Below are 19,965 nucleotides of genomic sequence, written 5' to 3' on the forward strand. Positions count from 1 at the left end.
TGTCCCATTGGTCCACCACAGTGGGAGAGAGGAGAGGTAGTGAATGACAGTGTGCTGTGAGAGCTCTGTCCCATTGGTCCACCACAGTGGGAGAGAGGAGAGGTAGTGAATGACAGTGTGCTGTGAGAGCTCTGTCCCATTGGTCCACCACAGTGGGAGAGAGGAGAGGTAGTGAATGACAGTGTGCTGTGAGAGCTCTGTCCCATTGGTCCACCACAGTGGGAGAGAGGAGAGGTAGTGAATGACAGTGTGCTGTGAGAGCTCTGTCCCATTGGTCCACCACAGTGGGAGAGAGGAGAGGTAGTGAATGACAGTGTGCTGTGAGAGCTCTGTCCCATTGGTCCACCACAGTGGGAGAGAGGAGAGGTAGTGAATGACAGTGTGCTGTGAGAGCTCTGTCCCATTGGTCCACCACAGTGGGGGAGAGAGGAGAGGTAGTGAATGACAGTGTGCTGTGAGAGCTCTGTCCCATTGGTCCACCACAGTGGGAGAGAGGAGAGGTAGTGAATGACAGTGTGCTGTGAGAGCTCTGTCCCATTGGTCCACCCAGTGGGAGAGAGGAGAGGTAGTGAATGACATTGAGAGGTCCATTGGTCCACCACAGTGGGAGAGTGAGTGTGCTGAGAGCTCTGGTCCACCACAGTGGGAGAGAGGAGAGGTAGTGAATGACAGTGTGCTGTGAGAGCTCTGTCCCATTGGTCCACCACAGTGGGAGAGAGGAGAGGAGAGGTAGTGAATGACAGTGTGCTGTGAGAGCTCTGTCCCATTGGTCCACCACAGTGGGAGAGAGGAGAGGTAGTGAATGACAGTGTGCTGTGAGAGCTCTGTCCCATTGGTCCACCACAGTGGGAGAGAGGAGAGGAGAGGTAGTGAATGACAGTGTGCTGTGAGAGCTCTGTCCCATTGGTCCACCACAGTGGGAGAGAGGAGAGGTAGTGAATGACAGTGTGCTGTGAGAGCTCTGTCCCATTGGTCCACCACAGTGGGAGAGAGAGAGGAGAGGTAGTGAATGACAGTGTGCTGTGAGAGCTCTGTCCCATTGGTCCACCACAGTGGGAGAGAGGAGAGGTAGTGAATGACAGTGTGCTGTGAGAGCTCTGTCCCATTGGTCCACCACAGTGGGGAGAGAGGAGAGGTAGTGAATGACAGTGTGCTGTGAGAGCTCTGTCCCATTGGTCCACCACAGTGGGGGAGAGAGGAGAGGTAGTGAATGACAGTGTGCTGTGAGAGCTCTGTCCCATTGGTCCACCACAGTGGGAGAGAGGAGAGGTAGTGAATGACAGTGTGCTGTGAGAGCTCTGTCCCATTGGTCCACCACAGTGGGAGAGAGGAGAGGTAGTGAATGACAGTGTGCTGTGAGAGCTCTGTCCCATTGGTCCACCACAGTGGGAGAGAGAGAGGAGAGGTAGTGAATGACAGTGTGCTGTGAGAGCTCTGTCCCATTGGTCCACCACAGTGGGAGAGAGGAGAGGTAGTGAATGACAGTGTGCTGTGAGAGCTCTGTCCCATTGGTCCACCACAGTGGGAGAGAGGAGAGGTAGTGAATGACAGTGTGCTGTGAGAGCTCTGTCCCATTGGTCCACCACAGTGGGAGAGAGGAGAGGTAGTGAATGACAGTGTGCTGTGAGAGCTCTGTCCCATTGGTCCACCACAGTGGGAGAGAGTAGAGGAGAGGTAGTGAATGACAGTGTGCTGTGAGAGCTCTGTCCCATTGGTCCACCACAGTGGGAGAGAGGAGAGGTAGTGAATGACAGTGTGCTGTGAGAGCTCTGTCCCATTGGTCCACCACAGTGGGAGAGAGGAGAGGTAGTGAATGACAGTGTGCTGTGAGAGCTCTGTCCCATTGGTCCACCACAGTGGGGGAGAGAGGAGAGGTAGTGAATGACAGTGTGCTGTGAGAGCTCTGTCCCATTGGTCCACCACAGTGGGAGAGAGAGGAGAGGTAGTGAATGACAGTGTGCTGTGAGAGCTCTGTCCCATTGGTCCACCACAGTGGGAGAGAGAGAGGAGAGGTAGTGAATGACAGTGTGCTGTGAGAGCTCTGTCCCATTGGTCCACCACAGTGGGAGAGAGGAGAGGTAGTGAATGACAGTGTGCTGTGAGAGCTCTGTCCCATTGGTCCACCACAGTGGGAGAGAGGAGAGGTAGTGAATGACAGTGTGCTGTGAGAGCTCTGTCCCATTGGTCCACCACAGTGGGAGAGAGGAGAGGTAGTGAATGACAGTGTGCTGTGAGAGCTCTGTCCCATTGGTCCACCACAGTGGGAGAGAGGAGAGGAGAGGTAGTGAATGACAGTGTGCTGTGAGAGCTCTGTCCCATTGGTCCACCACAGTGGGGAGAGAGGAGAGGTAGTGAATGACAGTGTGCTGTGAGAGCTCTGTCCCATTGGTCCACCACAGTGGGAGAGAGGAGAGGTAGTGAATGACAGTGTGCTGTGAGAGCTCTGTCCCATTGGTCCACCACAGTGGGAGAGAGGAGAGGAGAGGTAGTGAATGACAGTGTGCTGTGAGCTCTGTCCCAGCTCTGTGAGAGCCATTGGTCCACCACAGTGGGAGAGAGGAGAGGTAGTGAATGACAGTGTGCTGTGAGAGCTCTGTCCCATTGGTCCACCACAGTGGGAGAGAGGAGAGGTAGTGAATGACAGTGTGCTGTGAGAGCTCTGTCCCATTGGTCCACCACAGTGGGAGAGAGGAGAGGTAGTGAATGACAGTGTGCTGTGAGAGCTCTGTCCCATTGGTCCACCACAGTGGGAGAGAGGAGAGGTAGTGAATGACAGTGTGCTGTGAGAGCTCTGTCCCATTGGTCCACCACAGTGGGAGAGAGGAGAGGTAGTGAATGACAGTGTGCTGTGAGAGCTCTGTCCCATTGGTCCACCACAGTGGGAGAGGAGGAGAGGTAGTGAATGACAGTGTGCTGTGAGAGCTCTGTCCCACAGAGGAGAGAGGAGAGGTAGTGAATGACAGTGTGCTTGGTCCACCACAGTGGGAGAGAGGAGAGGTAGTGAATGACAGTGTGCTGTGAGAGCTCTGTCCCATTGGTCCACCACAGTGGGAGAGAGGAGAGGTAGTGAATGACAGTGTGCTGTGAGAGCTCTGTCCCATTGGTCCACCACAGTGGGAGAGAGTAGAGGAGAGGTAGTGAATGACAGTGTGCTGTGAGAGCTCTGTCCCATTGGTCCACCACAGTGGGAGAGAGGAGAGGTAGTGAATGACAGTGTGCTGTGAGAGCTCTGTCCCATTGGTCCACCACAGTGGGAGAGAGGAGAGGTAGTGAATGACAGTGTGCTGTGAGAGCTCTGTCCCATTGGTCCACCACAGTGGGAGGAGAGAGGAGAGGTAGTGAATGACAGTGTGCTGTGAGAGCTCTGTCCCATTGGTCCACCACAGTGGGAGAGAGAGAGGAGAGGTAGTGAATGACAGTGTGCTGTGAGAGCTCTGTCCCATTGGTCCACCACAGTGGGAGAGAGGAGAGGTAGTAGTGAATGACAGTGTGCTGTGAGAGCTCTGTCCCATTGGTCCACCACAGTGGGAGAGAGAGAGGAGAGGTAGTGAATGACTGTGTGCTGTGAGAGCTCTGTCCCATTGGTCCACCACAGTGGGAGAGAGGAGAGGTAGTGAATGACAGTGTGCTGTGAGAGCTCTGTCCCATTGGTCCACCACAGTGGGAGAGAGGAGAGGTAGTGAATGACAGTGTGCTGTGAGAGCTCTGTCCCATTGGTCCACCACAGTGGGAGAGAGGAGAGGAGAGGTAGTGAATGACAGTGTGCTGTGAGAGCTCTGTCCCATTGGTCCACCACAGTGGGAGAGAGTAGAGGAGAGGTAGTGAATGACAGTGTGCTTTGAGAGCTCTGTCCCATTGGTCCACCACAGTGGGAGAGAGGAGAGGAGAGGTAGTGAATGACAGTGTGCTGTGAGAGCTCTGTCCCATTGGTCCACCACAGTGGGAGAGAGGAGAGGAGAGGTAGTGAATGACAGTGTGCTGTGAGAGCTCTGTCCCATTGGTCCACCACAGTGGGAGAGAGGAGAGGAGAGGTAGTGAATGACAGTGTGCTGTGAGAGCTCTGTCCCATTGGTCCACCACAGTGGGAGAGAGGAGAGGAGAGGTAGTGAATGACAGTGTGCTGTGAGAGCTCTGTCCCATTGGTCCACCACAGTGGGAGAGAGGAGAGGAGAGGTAGTGAATGACAGTGTGCTGTGAGAGCTCTGTCCCATTGGTCCACCACAGTGGGAGAGAGGAGAGGAGAGGTAGTGAATGACAGTGTGCTGTGAGAGCTCTGTCCTAATGAAGCCTGTGATTATGTCACGCTCACTGTGACATCATGCAGCATCTTTCTTTACCGTTATTCAAATTCAGCCTGCTCAGAAAACTTTTACAAAATGATGAAAATAAATGAATTCTACAAACAGCAGGGCCCTCAGTTTCTCTTAACGATGTGACCTGACCAAGAAAAAGTTATAGTTTATAACAGGGGCTCATAGTTCCTGTGATGTTTTGTTTCATTTCCTTCTCTGTTCATGTTGTTAAAGTGTTGTTTCAGTGTTATTGTAGAGATGTGAAACTCCTCATCTCCCTCCCCAGCCACGCGTCCTCCTGACGGCTGTCACATGGATGAGTTCCAGTGTCGTATGGACGGTCTGTGCATCCCCATGCGTTTGGCGCTGCGACGGGGACACAGACTGCATGGACCTGAGCGATGAGAAGAACTGCGAAGGGGTCACACACACGTGTGACCCCGCCGTCAAGTTTGGTTGCAGGGACTCTGGTGAGGAGAATGGTGATGGTTGTGTCACATCAATAAATAGCAAATGAGTGGAGTCTAAGTGAGAGAGGAGAGCATGGATGACTGGGTTATTTTCTGGTTGTAAAACATAACTGTAACAATATTGAAATGGGTAGCATAGCATTATCTGGTGGAGATGAAGGACTGGATTTGGTTTTAGCTGCTGTGAAAAACTGTTGGGCATATTTGTTGTTGTGGACAGCGTCTGCCTGTAAGGTCAGACTTCTGACCTTTCCACTCTGACCTGTCCCCAGCCCGCTGTATCAGTAAGGCCTGGGTGTGCGACGGGGACCGTGATTGTGAGGACAACTCTGATGAAGACAACTGTGAGGCGTTGGTGTGTAAGCTCTCTCACCATGTGTGTGCCAATGACTCCACCATCTGTCTGCCCGCTGAGAAGCTGTGTGACGGCACTGACGACTGCCCCGACGGCTCTGACGAGAAACTCTGTGGTGAGACCTGCTGCTATTAAAAATGACATTACCCATGGTGCACTGGAAGATAGAACAAGGACCCCACTGCTGACACCAACAAGCCAGAGAAAAACCTTGAGCTGTCATGAATGTTTATGATACCGGTTATGTCATTATTATGACAGTGTTGTGTGTCCATCATGACAGAGAGCTCAAGAACAGTGTTACCCATTTGTTTTGTTCAGTGTCACCTCTCTTCTTAACACCATCTCTCTTTTTCCCCTTTTCCCTGCAGACCTGTGCTTGCTGGATAACGGGGACTGCAGCCATAACTGTACGGTAGCCCCTGGGGAGGGCGTGGTGTGTTCCTGCCCCCTGGGCATGGAGCTGGACACCAACAACAAGACCTGTCAGATCCAGAGCTTCTGCTCCAAACACCTGAAGTGCAGCCAGCACTGTGAACAAGACAAGTTCAGTGTCAAGTGTTCCTGCTACGAGGGCTGGGAGCTGGAGCCTGACCAGGAGAACTGAGCACAGGAGAGGAGGGGGAGCTAAGAAATCTAATGATCATGATACTCACCACTGGTGAGGAGGGAGGGAGGGAGGGAGGGAGGGAGGGAGGGAGGGAGGGAGGGAGGGAGGGAGGGAGGGAGGGAGGGAGGGAGGGAGGAGGGAGGGAGGGAGGGAGGGAATGGAAGAGGAGGTTAGAGGGTAGGAAAGGAGAAGTAGAGGGGATATGGTTAGATGGTGGTTTGGAGTGAAATAATAGAGAAGGAGGGGGGGGAGCTAAGAAATCTAATGATCATGATAATAAAACACACTGGCACAGAGGGTGAGGTTGTGGGGTGAGGGAAAGATATTGGGGTTTGGGAGTGTTGTTTCTGCAAAGGCAGGAGAAGGAGCATGGGTAAAAGAGGAGGCCATACAGTACATTTCCAGGAAATGTTGTGGTTCAGGGGAGTGAGTGAGTGAAGGAGGAGAGAGATGATGGGGTATTTTGGCAGGAAGCTGTGTGGTTTCAGTGGTCCCACTAAGCATAACTGCAAGAGGAGAGGGAGAGAAGGAACGGGATGGGAGGGGAGGGTGCACTGTGCACAAAGTAGATACAACAAGCACCGCTATATCACCACGATCATGTGATCTCTTGTCTTCTCCTCAGATCCCTTCAAGCCCTTCATCATCTTCTCCAACCGCCATGAGATCCGATGGATTGACCTGAACAAGGGGGAGTTCAGCGTACTGGTGCCTGGCCTGAGGAACACCATTGCCCTGGACTTCCACCTGGCAGAGAATGCACTCTACTGGACCGATGTGATAGAGGACAAGATCTACCGTGGCAAAATGTCAGAGAACGGAGGTGAGTCTCTTCTTCTCCAGGTTTTAGCACTAGTTTGTTTATAAGCAGTGAGAAGAACAGCACACTTATTTGTCTTTGGCGTAAGTACTCCAGCTTTCATGACACATTTCCCAATTGTCTTTACAGCGGGGAATGCTGGGAATCGTAGTTGTACTGTTGTGCAGCCTTTAGTCCTACAACTCCTGAGCGGAAGTTGCTAGTAAATAACAAAGCAGATGGTCCAGCTCCATGCCGAAAGACAAAACTAATCAATCAAAACCACACTGTCACCTTCCAAACAGGCAAAGTCAATCAATCAAAACTAAACCGCTACCATAAAAAAGGCAAAGCCAATCAATCTATAGAGCCATAGCTTCAGTGCTCTGACTCTATAAATGAGGCCCTCTCATTACAGTAGGAAGGAATAACGAGTATGTGTGTGGTGTGTGCTCCAATCAGAATGATGACTAGTCTCAGATAATTAGACCATTCTCTTTGATTAGGGAGCTGGAAAGGAAAATGAATGGGTGAGAGAGAAGGATGAAAATTGTTACTTCTCCTCTTGTTTTATTTGCTCTGGCGCCTGATGTCGTGACGTTTGCTCAGGCCCAAACAGGAATAGGATACATCCTGTCAGTAGTAGGGAGAGTTGTGGCTTTGTAGGTGGCATCATTAGATATGCCGGGGCTGCATTGGCATTACAAAGTCTCTGCGTGTGATTGATGTTCATGGGACTGGTCAGACACACTGACAACTTGAATGACTAGAGTTGAATAGGTCTACAGTAAGGAGGAATGACACAACAAAGCTTCACATTCAACTTAACCACACTGGCCCCCAGCTCTGACCAGTTTTGACGTGGTGATCCAGTATGGGCTGGCCACTCCAGAGGGTCTTGCGGTGGACTGGATAGCAGGGAACATCTACTGGGTGGAGAGTAACCTGGACCAGATAGAGGTGGCCAAGCTGGACGGAACCATGAGGACCACTCTGCTGGCTGGGGAGGTGGAGCACCCCCGGGCCATCGCCCTGGACCCCCGCTATGGGTGAGAACCAGCATGCTGCTGGGAATGGGTTAGCCTGGTCCCAGATCTGTTGGTGCTGTGTTGCTAACTCCTATGTTGACAATGACCATAGGAGTTGGAAAGGCAGCACAAACTCTTCTGGAACCAGGCTAGGAATGAGCTAAAACATGGCTTAAAACAGGCTCTTGACCTGAGTCATTGGTTTTGTGTTTACTGGAGCACGAAGTTGAAGCCACACCCCCTTCTCTGTAGGATCCTGTTCTGGACTGACTGGGATGCCAGTATGCCAAGGATCGAGGCAGCCTCTATGAGTGGGGAGGGTAGGAGAACCATCCATAAGGAGACCGGCAACGGGGGCTGGCCCAACGGACTCACTGTAGACTACCTAGAACTACGCATCCTGTGGATCGATGCCAGGTCAGAGAGAACACACACTGTACACACACGCCATCATAAAGCTGTCATAAATCACTGTATTGTGTTGTCTTCCATTCATCCTCCAGGTCAGAGAGAACACACACTGTACACACACGCCATCATAAAGCTGTCATAAATCACTGTAGTGTGTTGTCTTCCATTCATCCTCCAGGTCAGATGCTATTTACTCAGCCAAATACGATGGTTCCGGCCTGATCGAGGTGCTGAGGGGACACGAATACCTGTCGCACCCATTCGCAGTCACTATGTACGGGGGAGAGGTTTACTGGACGGACTGGAGGACCAACACACTGGCCAAGGCCAATAAGTGGACCGGCAACAATGTAACCGTGGTCCAGAGAACCAACACACAACCTTTTGACCTACAAGTCTACCATCCCTCCAGACAGCCTCAGGGTAGGACACACTCACGCCTGGTAACACACATGAATGATGTTTAAGAGAGGTTAGCTACTTTGCTTTGGGTCACCACAGTATTACCTACCTTGAATGACCTTGTATGTAAATGAGTGTTGCCCACAAGGCCATACTGCTGCCACTGATCTCTAGGGAGAGACCAGAGTCAAAGTGACAGCTTCTCTAAGTCCATCTGTCATTCAGGAGAGTAGTAGCATCTGGCCTCCTGTCACAACCTCTCCCCTCAAAATGGCCACACTCAGAAAACGATCCATTTATGGATGAAACAGATAGGCCTGCTGCCTGTGGAAAGAGTTGTTTTATATGCACATACTGAATGCCACAAAAGGTCAGCCAGTGAAGAACAAACGCCATTGTAAATACAACCCTTATTTATGCTTATTTATTTTCCCTTTTGTACAGTAACCATTTGTACATCGTTACAACACTGTATATATACATAATATGACATTTGAAATGTCTTTATTCTTTTGGAACTGCTGTGAGTGTAATGTTTACTGTTCATTTGTATTGTTTATTTTACTTTTGTATATTGTCTACCTCACTTGCTTTGGCAATGTTAACATATGTTTCCAATGCCAATAAAGCCCCTTGAATTGAATGGAATATATATTTCCTATCAACATATTCCTTTCCCCATCTCGTTCTCTCTCCCACCATTCTCCTCCCATTTATTTCTCTACCACCCTGCATTTTCTTTGTTCTTACACTTTACCTGTTTCTCTCTCTCTCTCACTCTTGACCCGTTTCTCTCTCTCTCTCACTCTTGACCCGTTTCTCTCTCTCTCTCACTCTTTACCCGTTTCTCTCTCTCACTCTTTACCCGTTTCTCTCTCTCACTCTTTACCTGTTTCTCTCTCTCACTCTACCTGTTTCTCTCTCTCTCACTCTTCACCTGTTTCTCTCTCTCTCTCTCTCACTCTTTACCCGTTTCTCTCTCTCTCTCACTCTTTACCCGTTTCTCTCTCTCACTCTTTACCCGTTTCTCTCTCTCTCACTCTTTACCCGTTTCTCTCTCTCACTCTTTACCCGTTTCTCTCTCACTCTTTACCCGTTTCTTCTCTCTCTCACTCTTTACCCGTTTCTCTCTCTCTCACTCTTTACCCGTTTCTCTCTCTCACTCTTTACCCGTTTCTCTCTCTCACTCTTTACCCGTTTCTCTCTCTCACTCTTTACCCGTTTCTCTCTCTCTCACTCTTTACCCGTTTCTCTCTCTCTCACTCTTTACCCGTTTCTCTCTCTCTCACTCTTTACCCGTTTCTCTCTCTCTCACTCTTTACCCGTTTCTCTCTCTCTCACTCTTTACCCGTTTCTCTCTCTCTCACTCTTTACCCGTTTCTCTCTCTCTCACTCTTTACCCGTTTCTCTCTCTCTCACTCTTTACCCGTTTCTCTCTCTCTCTATTACTCTTTACCTGTTTCTCTCACTATTACTCTTTACCTGTTTCTCTCACTATTACTCTTTACCTGTTTCTCTTTACCTGTTTCTCTCACTCTTTACCCGTTTCTCTCACTCTTTACCCGTTTCTCTCACTCTTTACCCGTTTCTCTCACTCTTTACCTGTTTCTCTCTATTACTCTTTACCTGTTTCTCTCTCTCTCGTCTGTCTCTGTCTATGTCTCTCCACACAGCTCCTAACCCATGTGCAGCTAACGATGAGATGCGTCCCTGTTCTCACCTGTGTCTCATCAACTACAACCAGACCTTCTCATGTGCCTGCCCTCACCTCATGAAGCTGGGAGCAGACAAACACACCTGCTATGGTAAACACACCTAGTACTTGAATTATACACACACCTGCTACGGTAAACACACCTCGTACTTGAATTATGCACACACACACCTGCTACGGTAAACACCCCTCGTACTTGAATTATGCACACACACACCTGCTACGGTAAACACACCTAGTACTTTAATTATGCACACACCTACTACGGTAAACACCTCGTACTTGAATTATGCACACACACACCTGCTACGGTAAACCCACCTAGTACTTTAATTATGCACACACCTACTACGGTAAACACACCTCGTACTTGAATTATGCACACACACACCTGCTACGGTAAACACACCTCGTACTTGAATTATGCACACACACACCTGCTACGGTAAACACACCTCGTACTTGAATTATGCACACACACACCTGCTACAGTAAACACACCTCGTACTTGAATTATGCACACACCTGCTACGGTAAACACACCTAGTACTTTAATTATGCACACACCTGCTACGGTAAACACACCTCGTACTTGAATTATGCACACACCTGCTACGGTAAACACACCTAGTACTTTAATTATGCACACACCTGCTACGGTAAACACACCTAGTACTTTAATTATAAACACACCTACTACGGTAAACACACCTCGTACTTGAATTATGCACACACACACCTGCTACGGTAAACACACCTAGTAGTTTAATTATGCACACATCTGCTACGGTAAACACACCTAGTACTTTAATTATGCACACACCTACTACGGTAAACACCTCGTACTTGAATTATGCACACACACACCTGCTACGGTAAACACACCTAGTACTTGAATTATGCACACACACACCTGCTACGGTAAACACACCTAGTACTTTAATTATGCACACACCTGCTACGGTAAACACACCTAGTACTTTAATTATGCACACACACACCTGCTACGGTAAACACACCTAGTAGTTTAATTATGCACACATCTGCTACGGTAAACACACCTCGTACTTGAATTATGCACACACACACCTGCTACGGTAAACACACCTAGTAGTTTAATTATGCACACATCTGCTACGGTAAACACACCTAGTACTTTAATTATGCACACACCTACTACGGTAAACACCTCGTACTTGAATTATGCACACACACACCTGCTACGGTAAACACACCTAGTACTTTAATTATGCACACACACACCTGCTACGGTAAACACACCTAGTACTTTAATTATGCACACACCTGCTACGGTAAACACACCTAGTACTTTAATTATGCACACACCTGCTACGGTAAACACCTAGTACTTGAATTATGCACACACCTGCTACAGCAGCAAGGAGACACTAAACTGCTGTTCCTCCTCTAGCTTGGCAGAGAGATGGAGTTGTTGATTGTGACACAGTGGGATTCATTTCATCTCTGTGCTTCAGGGTGTGTGATTCACTGTTTGACTATGATCGCAAGACTGTACAACAGGAACTGACTATGATTCTGTGTGTGTGATATGATTTAGAGACGGGTCTCTGTTCCATTACCCACGTACAGAGGTTTACCCACGTACAGAGGTTTACCCACGTACAGAGGTTTACCCACGTACAGAGGTTTACCCACGTACAGAGGTTTACCCACGTACAGAGGTTTACCCACGTACAGAGGTTTACCCACGTACAGAGGTTTACCCACGTACAGAGGTTTACCCACGTACAGAGGTTTACCCACGTACAGAGGTTTACCCTCACTCCATAGGGAACACACACATCCAACAGAAACATCCCTCATGAGTGGGATCACTCTCCTGAGCCATGGCTTTGTGTCACATGCCTCACGCACAAAGGATTATGTCACTTAAGACAGTTTGAGGAGTTTAGGCCTGGTCTCTAAACTGAAGGGTGTGTGTGTGTGCACGCGTCACTTTGTTTGTTTAGTATTCAGGATAGCAGTTTCTATTATCTACGGCGTAATGGAGGCCCACACTGTTTAATGCAGGCATCCACCACAACTCTGTCATTCACAACCTAGAGCACAACACACTCGCCTGGGCTATCTGATCTAAACAGGCTGAGAAGAGTCAATACTGCACCTCTAGACACACGGTACACACACATGGGAATGCACAAGCTTGAGCACACACACCACACACACATCACAATTTAAGCCTCTACCCCTTTCCCCTCTCCCACAGTCAGTTCCTGCTGTATGCCCATGCAATCAGACCATCTTAACACGCACACTCTACCCCAACCATCTCCTTAACTCCCCTCTCCTCCCTCTCTCTCGCCCCATCCAGAGTCCCATCAGTTCCTGCTGTATGCCCATGCAATCAGACCATCTTAACACGCACACTCTACCCCAACCATCTCCTTAACTCCCCTCTCCTCCCTCTCTCTCGCCCCCATCCAGAGTCCCGGCAGTTCCTGCTCTATGCCCGTCAGACAGAGATCAGGGGAGTGGACATAGACAACCCCTACTATAACTACATCATCTCCTTCACCGTGCCAGACATAGACAACGTGACTGTGGTGGACTATGACGCGCTGGAGAACCGGATCTACTGGTCAGACGTTCGAACCCAGACCATCAAGAGAGCCTTCATCAACGGCACCGGAGTGGAGACCGTGGTGTCTGCTGGTAGAGAATATACTGTTGAAATATCTAACCTACTTAGGATTAACTAATGAAATACCTATAGAATGAATGATTCAATCAATCAGTCAAAATGTTCATGTAGGTTTTCTAATTGGCTATAAGTAAGGGATAGTTCACCCAAATTACAAAGGGACATTGTTGGGTATCCTTGTCCAAAGAAACACCTATGTAATTCTGTCATTTGGATGAACTATTCCTTTAATGAAATGTAATATTTTTGTGTTGTCTTCCTCTAGACCTGCCCAACGTCCATGGCCTGGCAGTAGATTGGGTGTCTAGGAACCTGTTCTGGACCAGTTATGATGCCAATAAGAAACAGATCAATGTGGCCAGACTGGATGGATCCTTTAAGAATGCTGTTATCCAGGGTCTGGATAAACCCCACTGTCTGGTGCTGCACCCTATACTGGGGTAGGTAGAACCCATGTGCGCATGCACACTCGCCCAACACCCCCCTCAACATACACACAAACACACAAACACACAGAGACCATCTGGCTGTCAGACAGGCTCCCCACTGATAGGAAGGGTAGTTTAGATGATGGCTGACCTCTAGCAAAGAGCAGCCAGCTCTCCCACTCTAGACGGGACTTAAATTCCTCTCATCTTTCCCTTTACATCTCTCGCTCTCTCGCTCTCTCGCTTGCTCTCACTCATTTTCTCTCTCTTTTGCTATTACTCTATATTTATTTCTCTCTTACTCCTTTTCTGTCTTTTGGTCTTTTTAAAGAGACAATGGCTGAGCAGGCATATAGCCACTCCTAAAATCACTAACCAACATTGTGTGTGTTTCTCTTTGTGTGTGTGCTCTACTTTGTCGACGTGTGTTTGTGAGTATGCGTAGGGTGGAACCAGAGAGGATATTTTCTTTGAGAATGCCTCTGCCTTTTTCCCCCAGGTTTTTTCACAGTGTTTTGAGAAACTTACTGAACTGAAGAATGTTTCCCATCTGGGCTGTGCTGCTTGCATGGGGGAAACCAGAAGCACTGCCTAGAATGAATCCAGGACAGGAGGGGTAGGGAAAGGGGGGTCGGGGGTCGGGGAGAGAGACAGACGGGAGACTAGGTTTAAATTGTTTTCAGAAACTGTATTGAAACGCATGAGAACTAAACAAATGCAGGGTGCGGTGGAAGTGGTTGTTTTACAGGAAGTGGAGGGGGTGATGGGTATTAAATAGTGACATCCATGCTAAAGTAATCACAAATACACATGAATTGCCCTATGTTTTTCAGATAGGCATCACATCAAGTGTGTTTTTGTGAGCGTGCATTAGTGTTTCATAGAAGTCTTTGATTCCGTATGTTTCTGTATGTGTTTTGTTTCTATGAGTGCCTATTTCCGCCCACTTTTGTGTGTAGCCTGAAAATGATGCCTCTCACAGAGAGTTTGAGAATTCCCGAGAATAAATGGAGAGAAAGAGAAGCCATTCATGTTGCATTTAATTGACTGCAGTGAGAGAATTGCAGCAGGACTCTACACTAGCACCAGCCGCACTGACATGTTTTCTGCTCGGCCCAATCAACACCCACCCACACTGTTCTAAACTAGCCTTGACCCTGCAATAAGTAAGACCAGGCTCCTGTACTTTATACCCAATGAAAGATGCTGCTATTAAAACACTGAGGTTTTGACATAGATAAACTAGCTGTATAACTACCTTTCCATCTGTCAAGGAGACAGTAGATATACAGGTACCAAGGCTAGGCCACGGCTAGGCCACGGCTAGGCCACGGCTGCTGAATGTTTTGCTAGTTTTGCACCACAATTAATTTTCTCACAAAAAATATGGATTGTTCTGATGTGTTGCCTTATTGTGTGTGTGTGTTTGTGAACTGAATAAACAGCTTTCACACATTTTAAAGATGATAATACAGACTATTAGGTGCCATCAAGTCTAACAAACAAAAGGTATTTTTCCAGTAATGCTTTCAGTAGCATGATGTGACATTTTGTCTCTGTGTTCCAGGCAACTGTACTGGACAGATGGAGACAACATCAGCATGGCCAACACTGACGGCAGCAACCACACTGTCCTCTTCACCAATCAGAAGGGCCCAGTGGGTGAGTGGTTCTGGGATAAAAGTAGTACACTATAGGTAATAGTTTGCCATCTGGGATCATCGTAATCGTCTCTTTCTCCGTCTCTCCTCTGTCTCCAGGTCTGTCCATAGACTTTGACACAGAGCAGCTGTACTGGATCAGCTCAGGGAACAGTACCATCAGCCGTTGTAAGCTGGACGGTTCGGGTCTAGAGGTTCTGGAGGGAGTCAAACTGACGAAGGCCACAGCTCTGGCCATCATGGGTGCATAACATGACTCCTCTCTTACTGGGATCGTACATTCTGCCATCCAGCTGCATTTCTCTTTCAGTTCTGAAGTGTTTGAATACTCACCTATGGCTGCTAGAGTAGATCTCAACTTTCATTATTTGTGTGATTGGAGTATGAATATGATGGGTCATTTTGATTGGCCCAATTGTGTAAAGAGAATAAATGTAATTTTGTGATTGGCTGTTGTGTGCTGTATGTAGGTGAGAAGCTATGGTGGGCGGACCAGGGGACTGACCAGATAGGGACCTGTGACAAGAGCGACGGAGGGAACTGGAGGGTCCTGAGAAACAGCACATCTCCCATGATGCACATGAAGATCTACAACGAGACTGTGCAGAAAGGTGTGTGTGCGCGCTTGCTTCTAGATTATAAGTAAATGTTTTAATCCATCCGTGCAAATACATATTTGTCTTGTTTTTATTCTATAAAAGTAGACACTTGTGTGCAGGTACCTCAGCATGTTTGTTTTTATTCTATAAAAGTAGACACTTGTGTGCAGGTACTGCAGCATGTTTTGTTTTTGTGTTGTGTTTCCAGGCACGAATCTGTGCAGTATTAACAATGGAGACTGTTCCCAGCTGTGCCTGCCCACCTCCCCCACCACACGAGCCTGCATGTGTACCGCTGGATACAGCCTCAGGAGTGGACAACAGTCCTGCGAGGGTGAGACACACACTGTGAATAAGTTATTTATAGGTAACAAAAATACATACTCAACATGTAAATTGTTGGTCCCATATTTTATGAGCTGAAATTTAAAAAATCCCTGAAAAGTTCCATGCGCACAAAAAGCCTATTTCTCTCAAATGTCGAACACAAATGTGTTTACATCCCTGTCAGTGAGCATTTCTCCTTTGCCAAGATAATCCATCCACCTGACATGTCTGGAATATCAAGAAGCTGATTAAGCAGCATGATCATTACAGTGCTGGGGACAATAAAATTCCACTCTATAATGTGCCGTTTTGTGTCATTACACAATGCCACAGATCTCAAGTTTTGAGGGAGCATGCAATTGGCATTCTGACTGCAGGATTTTCCACCAGAGCTGTTGCCAGAGAATTGAATGTTAATTTATCTCCCATAAGCCACCTTCAACATCATTTAAAGAATTTGGCAGTACTTCCAACCGGCTTCACAACCGCAGACCCATGTGAAACCAGGCCAGCCCAGGCTCTCCACATCCGGTTTCTTCACCTGAGGGATCGTCTGAGGGGGGAGAGGGGTGCTGAGGAGTATTTCTTTATAATTAAGCCCTTTTGTGGGGAAGAACTCATTCTAGTTGTTTGGACCTGGCTCCCCACCAGGCCCAGCCAATCTGGAAAAAAAACCTGTTGAAATGTATAGAAAATCCAATAAAATGGCGTCGACACATTTTCTTTCAATTTCAACTTATTTTAGAAGAAATTGGAAATTATTTATGGAAAGCGCAAGGTGCCAATATATTTGCCTGTAACTGTATATCCAATCCTAAACTCTGGGTAATTTTTCACTTGGCCTCAGGTGTGGGCTCTTTCCTGCTTTACTCTGTTCATGAGGGCATCCGTGGCATCCCCCTGGATCCCTCGGACAAGTCAGATGCTCTGGTGCCAATGTCGGGCACCTCCCTGGCCGTGGGCATAGACTTCCATGCAGGTATGGACACACACACACAGCCACCTTAAAGAGAGAGGTTTTCAAACACTTTATATAACCAAAGTAGATCAGTAGTGAGGAAAGACATGAATATATGCCTGAATCCAGACAATATGGTAGATTCATTCCACATGAGCCTGTTAATGAGTATGATGGGTACAGTATCTATTCTCCTGTAATGTACTTTTGTGATCACCGTCTCCCCTCCAGACAATGACACTATCTACTGGGTGGACATGGGCCTGAGCACCATCAGCAGAGCGAAGAGAGACCAGACCTGGAGAGAAGACGTGGTCACTAATGGTATAGGCAGAGTGGAGGGCATCACTGTGGACTGGATCGCTGGTAAAGCAAACACACCATGATACAGACTCATACGCTCACATGTACCACACGTGCACATGCATACAGGCTCATACGCTCACATGTACCACACGTGCACATGCCTACAGGCTCATACGCTCACATGTACCACACGTGCACATGCCTACAGGCTCATACGCTCACATGTACCACACGTGCACATGCATACAGACTCATACGCTCACATGTACCACACGTGCACATGCCTACAGGCTCATACGCTCACATGTACCACACGTGCACATGCATACAGACTCATATGCTCACATGTACCACACGTGCACATGCATACAGACTCATACGCTCACATGTACCACACGTGCACATGCATACAGACTCATACGCTCACATGTACCGCACGTGCACATGCATACAGACTCATACGCTCACATGTACCACACGTGCACATGCATACAGACTCATACGCTCACATGTACCACACGTGCACATGCATACAGACTCATACGCTCACATGTACCACACGTGCACATGCATACAGACTCATACGCTCACATGTACCACACGTGCACATGCATACAGACTCATACGCTCGCATGTACCACACGTGCACATGCATACAGACTCATACGCTCACATGTACCACACGTGCACATGCCTATAGGCTCATACGCTCACATGTACCACACGTTCACATACCAACTGATACTGTACACACACTCACGCATTCGGCATCTATCACACTCACGTGTGACATGCTTCACAGCTTTAGAGAAGAGATGAGATTCTCATTCTGCTCACATCCTCACCTCTGCCGTGTCAGAGGTGGGGAGAGGGAGAGGTGGGGAGAGGGAGAGGTGGGGAGAGGGAGAGGTGGGGAGAGGGAGAGGTGGGGAGAGGGAGAGGTGGGGAGAGGGAGAGGTGGGGAGAGGGAGAGGTGGGGAGAGAGAGAGGTGGGGAAAGAGAAAGAGGGAGGGGTGGGAAAAGGGAGAGGTGGGGAAAGAGAAAGAGGGAGGGGTGGGAAAAGGGAGAGGGAAGGAGAAACTAAAATAATAAGAGAAAGATTAATAGAGAAAGAGTGGTAGACCGAGGAGATGGGAAGAAGCCCAGAGGTGCCTGTAGAGCCCAGGTCACATGACAGGGATGTGGACAGAGTGAAGACTTACTGCAGGATGTGTAATGAACACTGCAGCATTACATCAGCCCTCTGAGGGAAACCTGGGAAACCCCTTTTATACCTCAACACCAACCAAACAATAATGACTGCATTCTCCATTGGCCTAGTTGTATTTAGATGTAGTGTTATATTCACTGGCGATAGACATGTATTTTTTTCACAAAATACAGTAACCTTCCGCATAACTCCTGTATCAGTTAGACTCTAGTGGTTGATCCCATCAATGCTGTTGTATTGTAAAACATGTTGATTGTTTAAACGCAGTAGCGTGCCGTGGTTCTGGGGCCTGGGCCTTCAGTGAAGTCCGACACAGTCCCACCCGAATTAATCCACCTCTTATTACCATCATTTTGATGCCATGGCTCTAGACACTATACATTTGGACAGAAACGCAGTATAACCAGGCGTTGCGTCACTTTGAAATTGACATTTTTATTCAGAGAATTGCAGGGGAAGAGTTTCTTGAAAAGTTTGTCTTGAGAATGGCGTTATAATTATATCTTCGACCAAATCGATATCTTCTCCTTCCACCATTGTAGGTTGAAAAAACAGCTTAGTAGTACGCAAATTAATTTGTTGATCAATTTCAGTTTCCTAGTTCTGAGACCTGCCCATATAGGACCTGCCTCTCAATATTGGTAATCCAATCAAAAGACGTGCACGCACTACGCCTGCTAGCTGGCTCCTGTGTAACACTGGAGCCAGCCAGCAGGCGTACAATAGCCAAATCTAAAGCTGATTGGTTGACACTAAATTTTAATTTCCATTCACTTTAAGCTACAAGTGCCCGCACTGTTGATTCTGAACACCTGAGGGCAGATTTTAGACCCCTGGCAACTCATGATGGCTGAATATGATTGGATAAAAGATCTAACATAAAGACCAGCCTTCCAAATCTCAACCTGGGGCTGGAAGCAATGCAACCAAGAGGAACGCTATGAAATGAAGAGTGTAACTCTTACTCTGGGGAATAATTTAATACATATTTGTGGGAAAATATATTTAAAAAATATATATATTCTGATGATGTTTAGGCCAGCAGAGAAGGCCTTGCTGGACCTGACGGCCCACCACTGTTTAAACGACACTGTAGCTAAAGTGTGACAGGTCTGTATTGTTGTTCTATTGATTGTTGGTGCTCTGTCTTGACCCTCAATAGGGAACATCTACTGGACTGACCAGGGCTTCGATGTGATTGAGGTGGCCAGACTGAATGGCTCCTTCCGCTACGTAGTCATCTCCCAGGGCCTGGACAAGCCCCGTGCCATCACTGTCCACCCAGAGAAAGGGTGAGGACAGTGGGGGGAGGGGTAACCATAACTTAAATGGAGGGAAAGGGCAAAGTGACTTCTCTCTTACTCTGTGTGTGTGTGTGTGTGTGTGTGTGTGTGTGTGTGTGTGTGTGTGTGTGTGTGTGTGTGTGTGTGTGTGTGTGTGTGTGTGTGTGTGTGTGTGTGTGTGTGTGTGTGTGTGTGTGTGTGTGTGTGTGTGTGTGCGTTTACAGGTATTTGTTCTGGACCGAGTGGGGTCAGTACCCACGGATCGAGAGGTCTCGCCTGGACGGGTCTCAGAGAGCTGTTCTGGTCAACGTCAGCATCAGCTGGCCTAATGGCATCTCCATAGACTACCAGGTGCAGTATAACACACAGACAGACCCTGAGTATGCCAAACATTGAAGCACCTTCCTAATATTGAGTTGCACGCCCCCT

At 48.1% G+C, this 19,965-nt stretch overlaps 1 pseudogene; it reads left to right on the top strand.

Annotated features, from left to right (window-relative positions):
* LOC124016866 overlaps positions 1-19,965 on the top strand; it is a 184,846-nt pseudogene that overhangs the window by 108,493 nt on the left and 56,388 nt on the right.

Source organism: Oncorhynchus gorbuscha, linkage group LG03 (genome assembly GCF_021184085.1).
Source record: "Oncorhynchus gorbuscha isolate QuinsamMale2020 ecotype Even-year linkage group LG03, OgorEven_v1.0, whole genome shotgun sequence".
Lineage (NCBI taxonomy): Eukaryota > Metazoa > Chordata > Actinopteri > Salmoniformes > Salmonidae > Oncorhynchus > Oncorhynchus gorbuscha.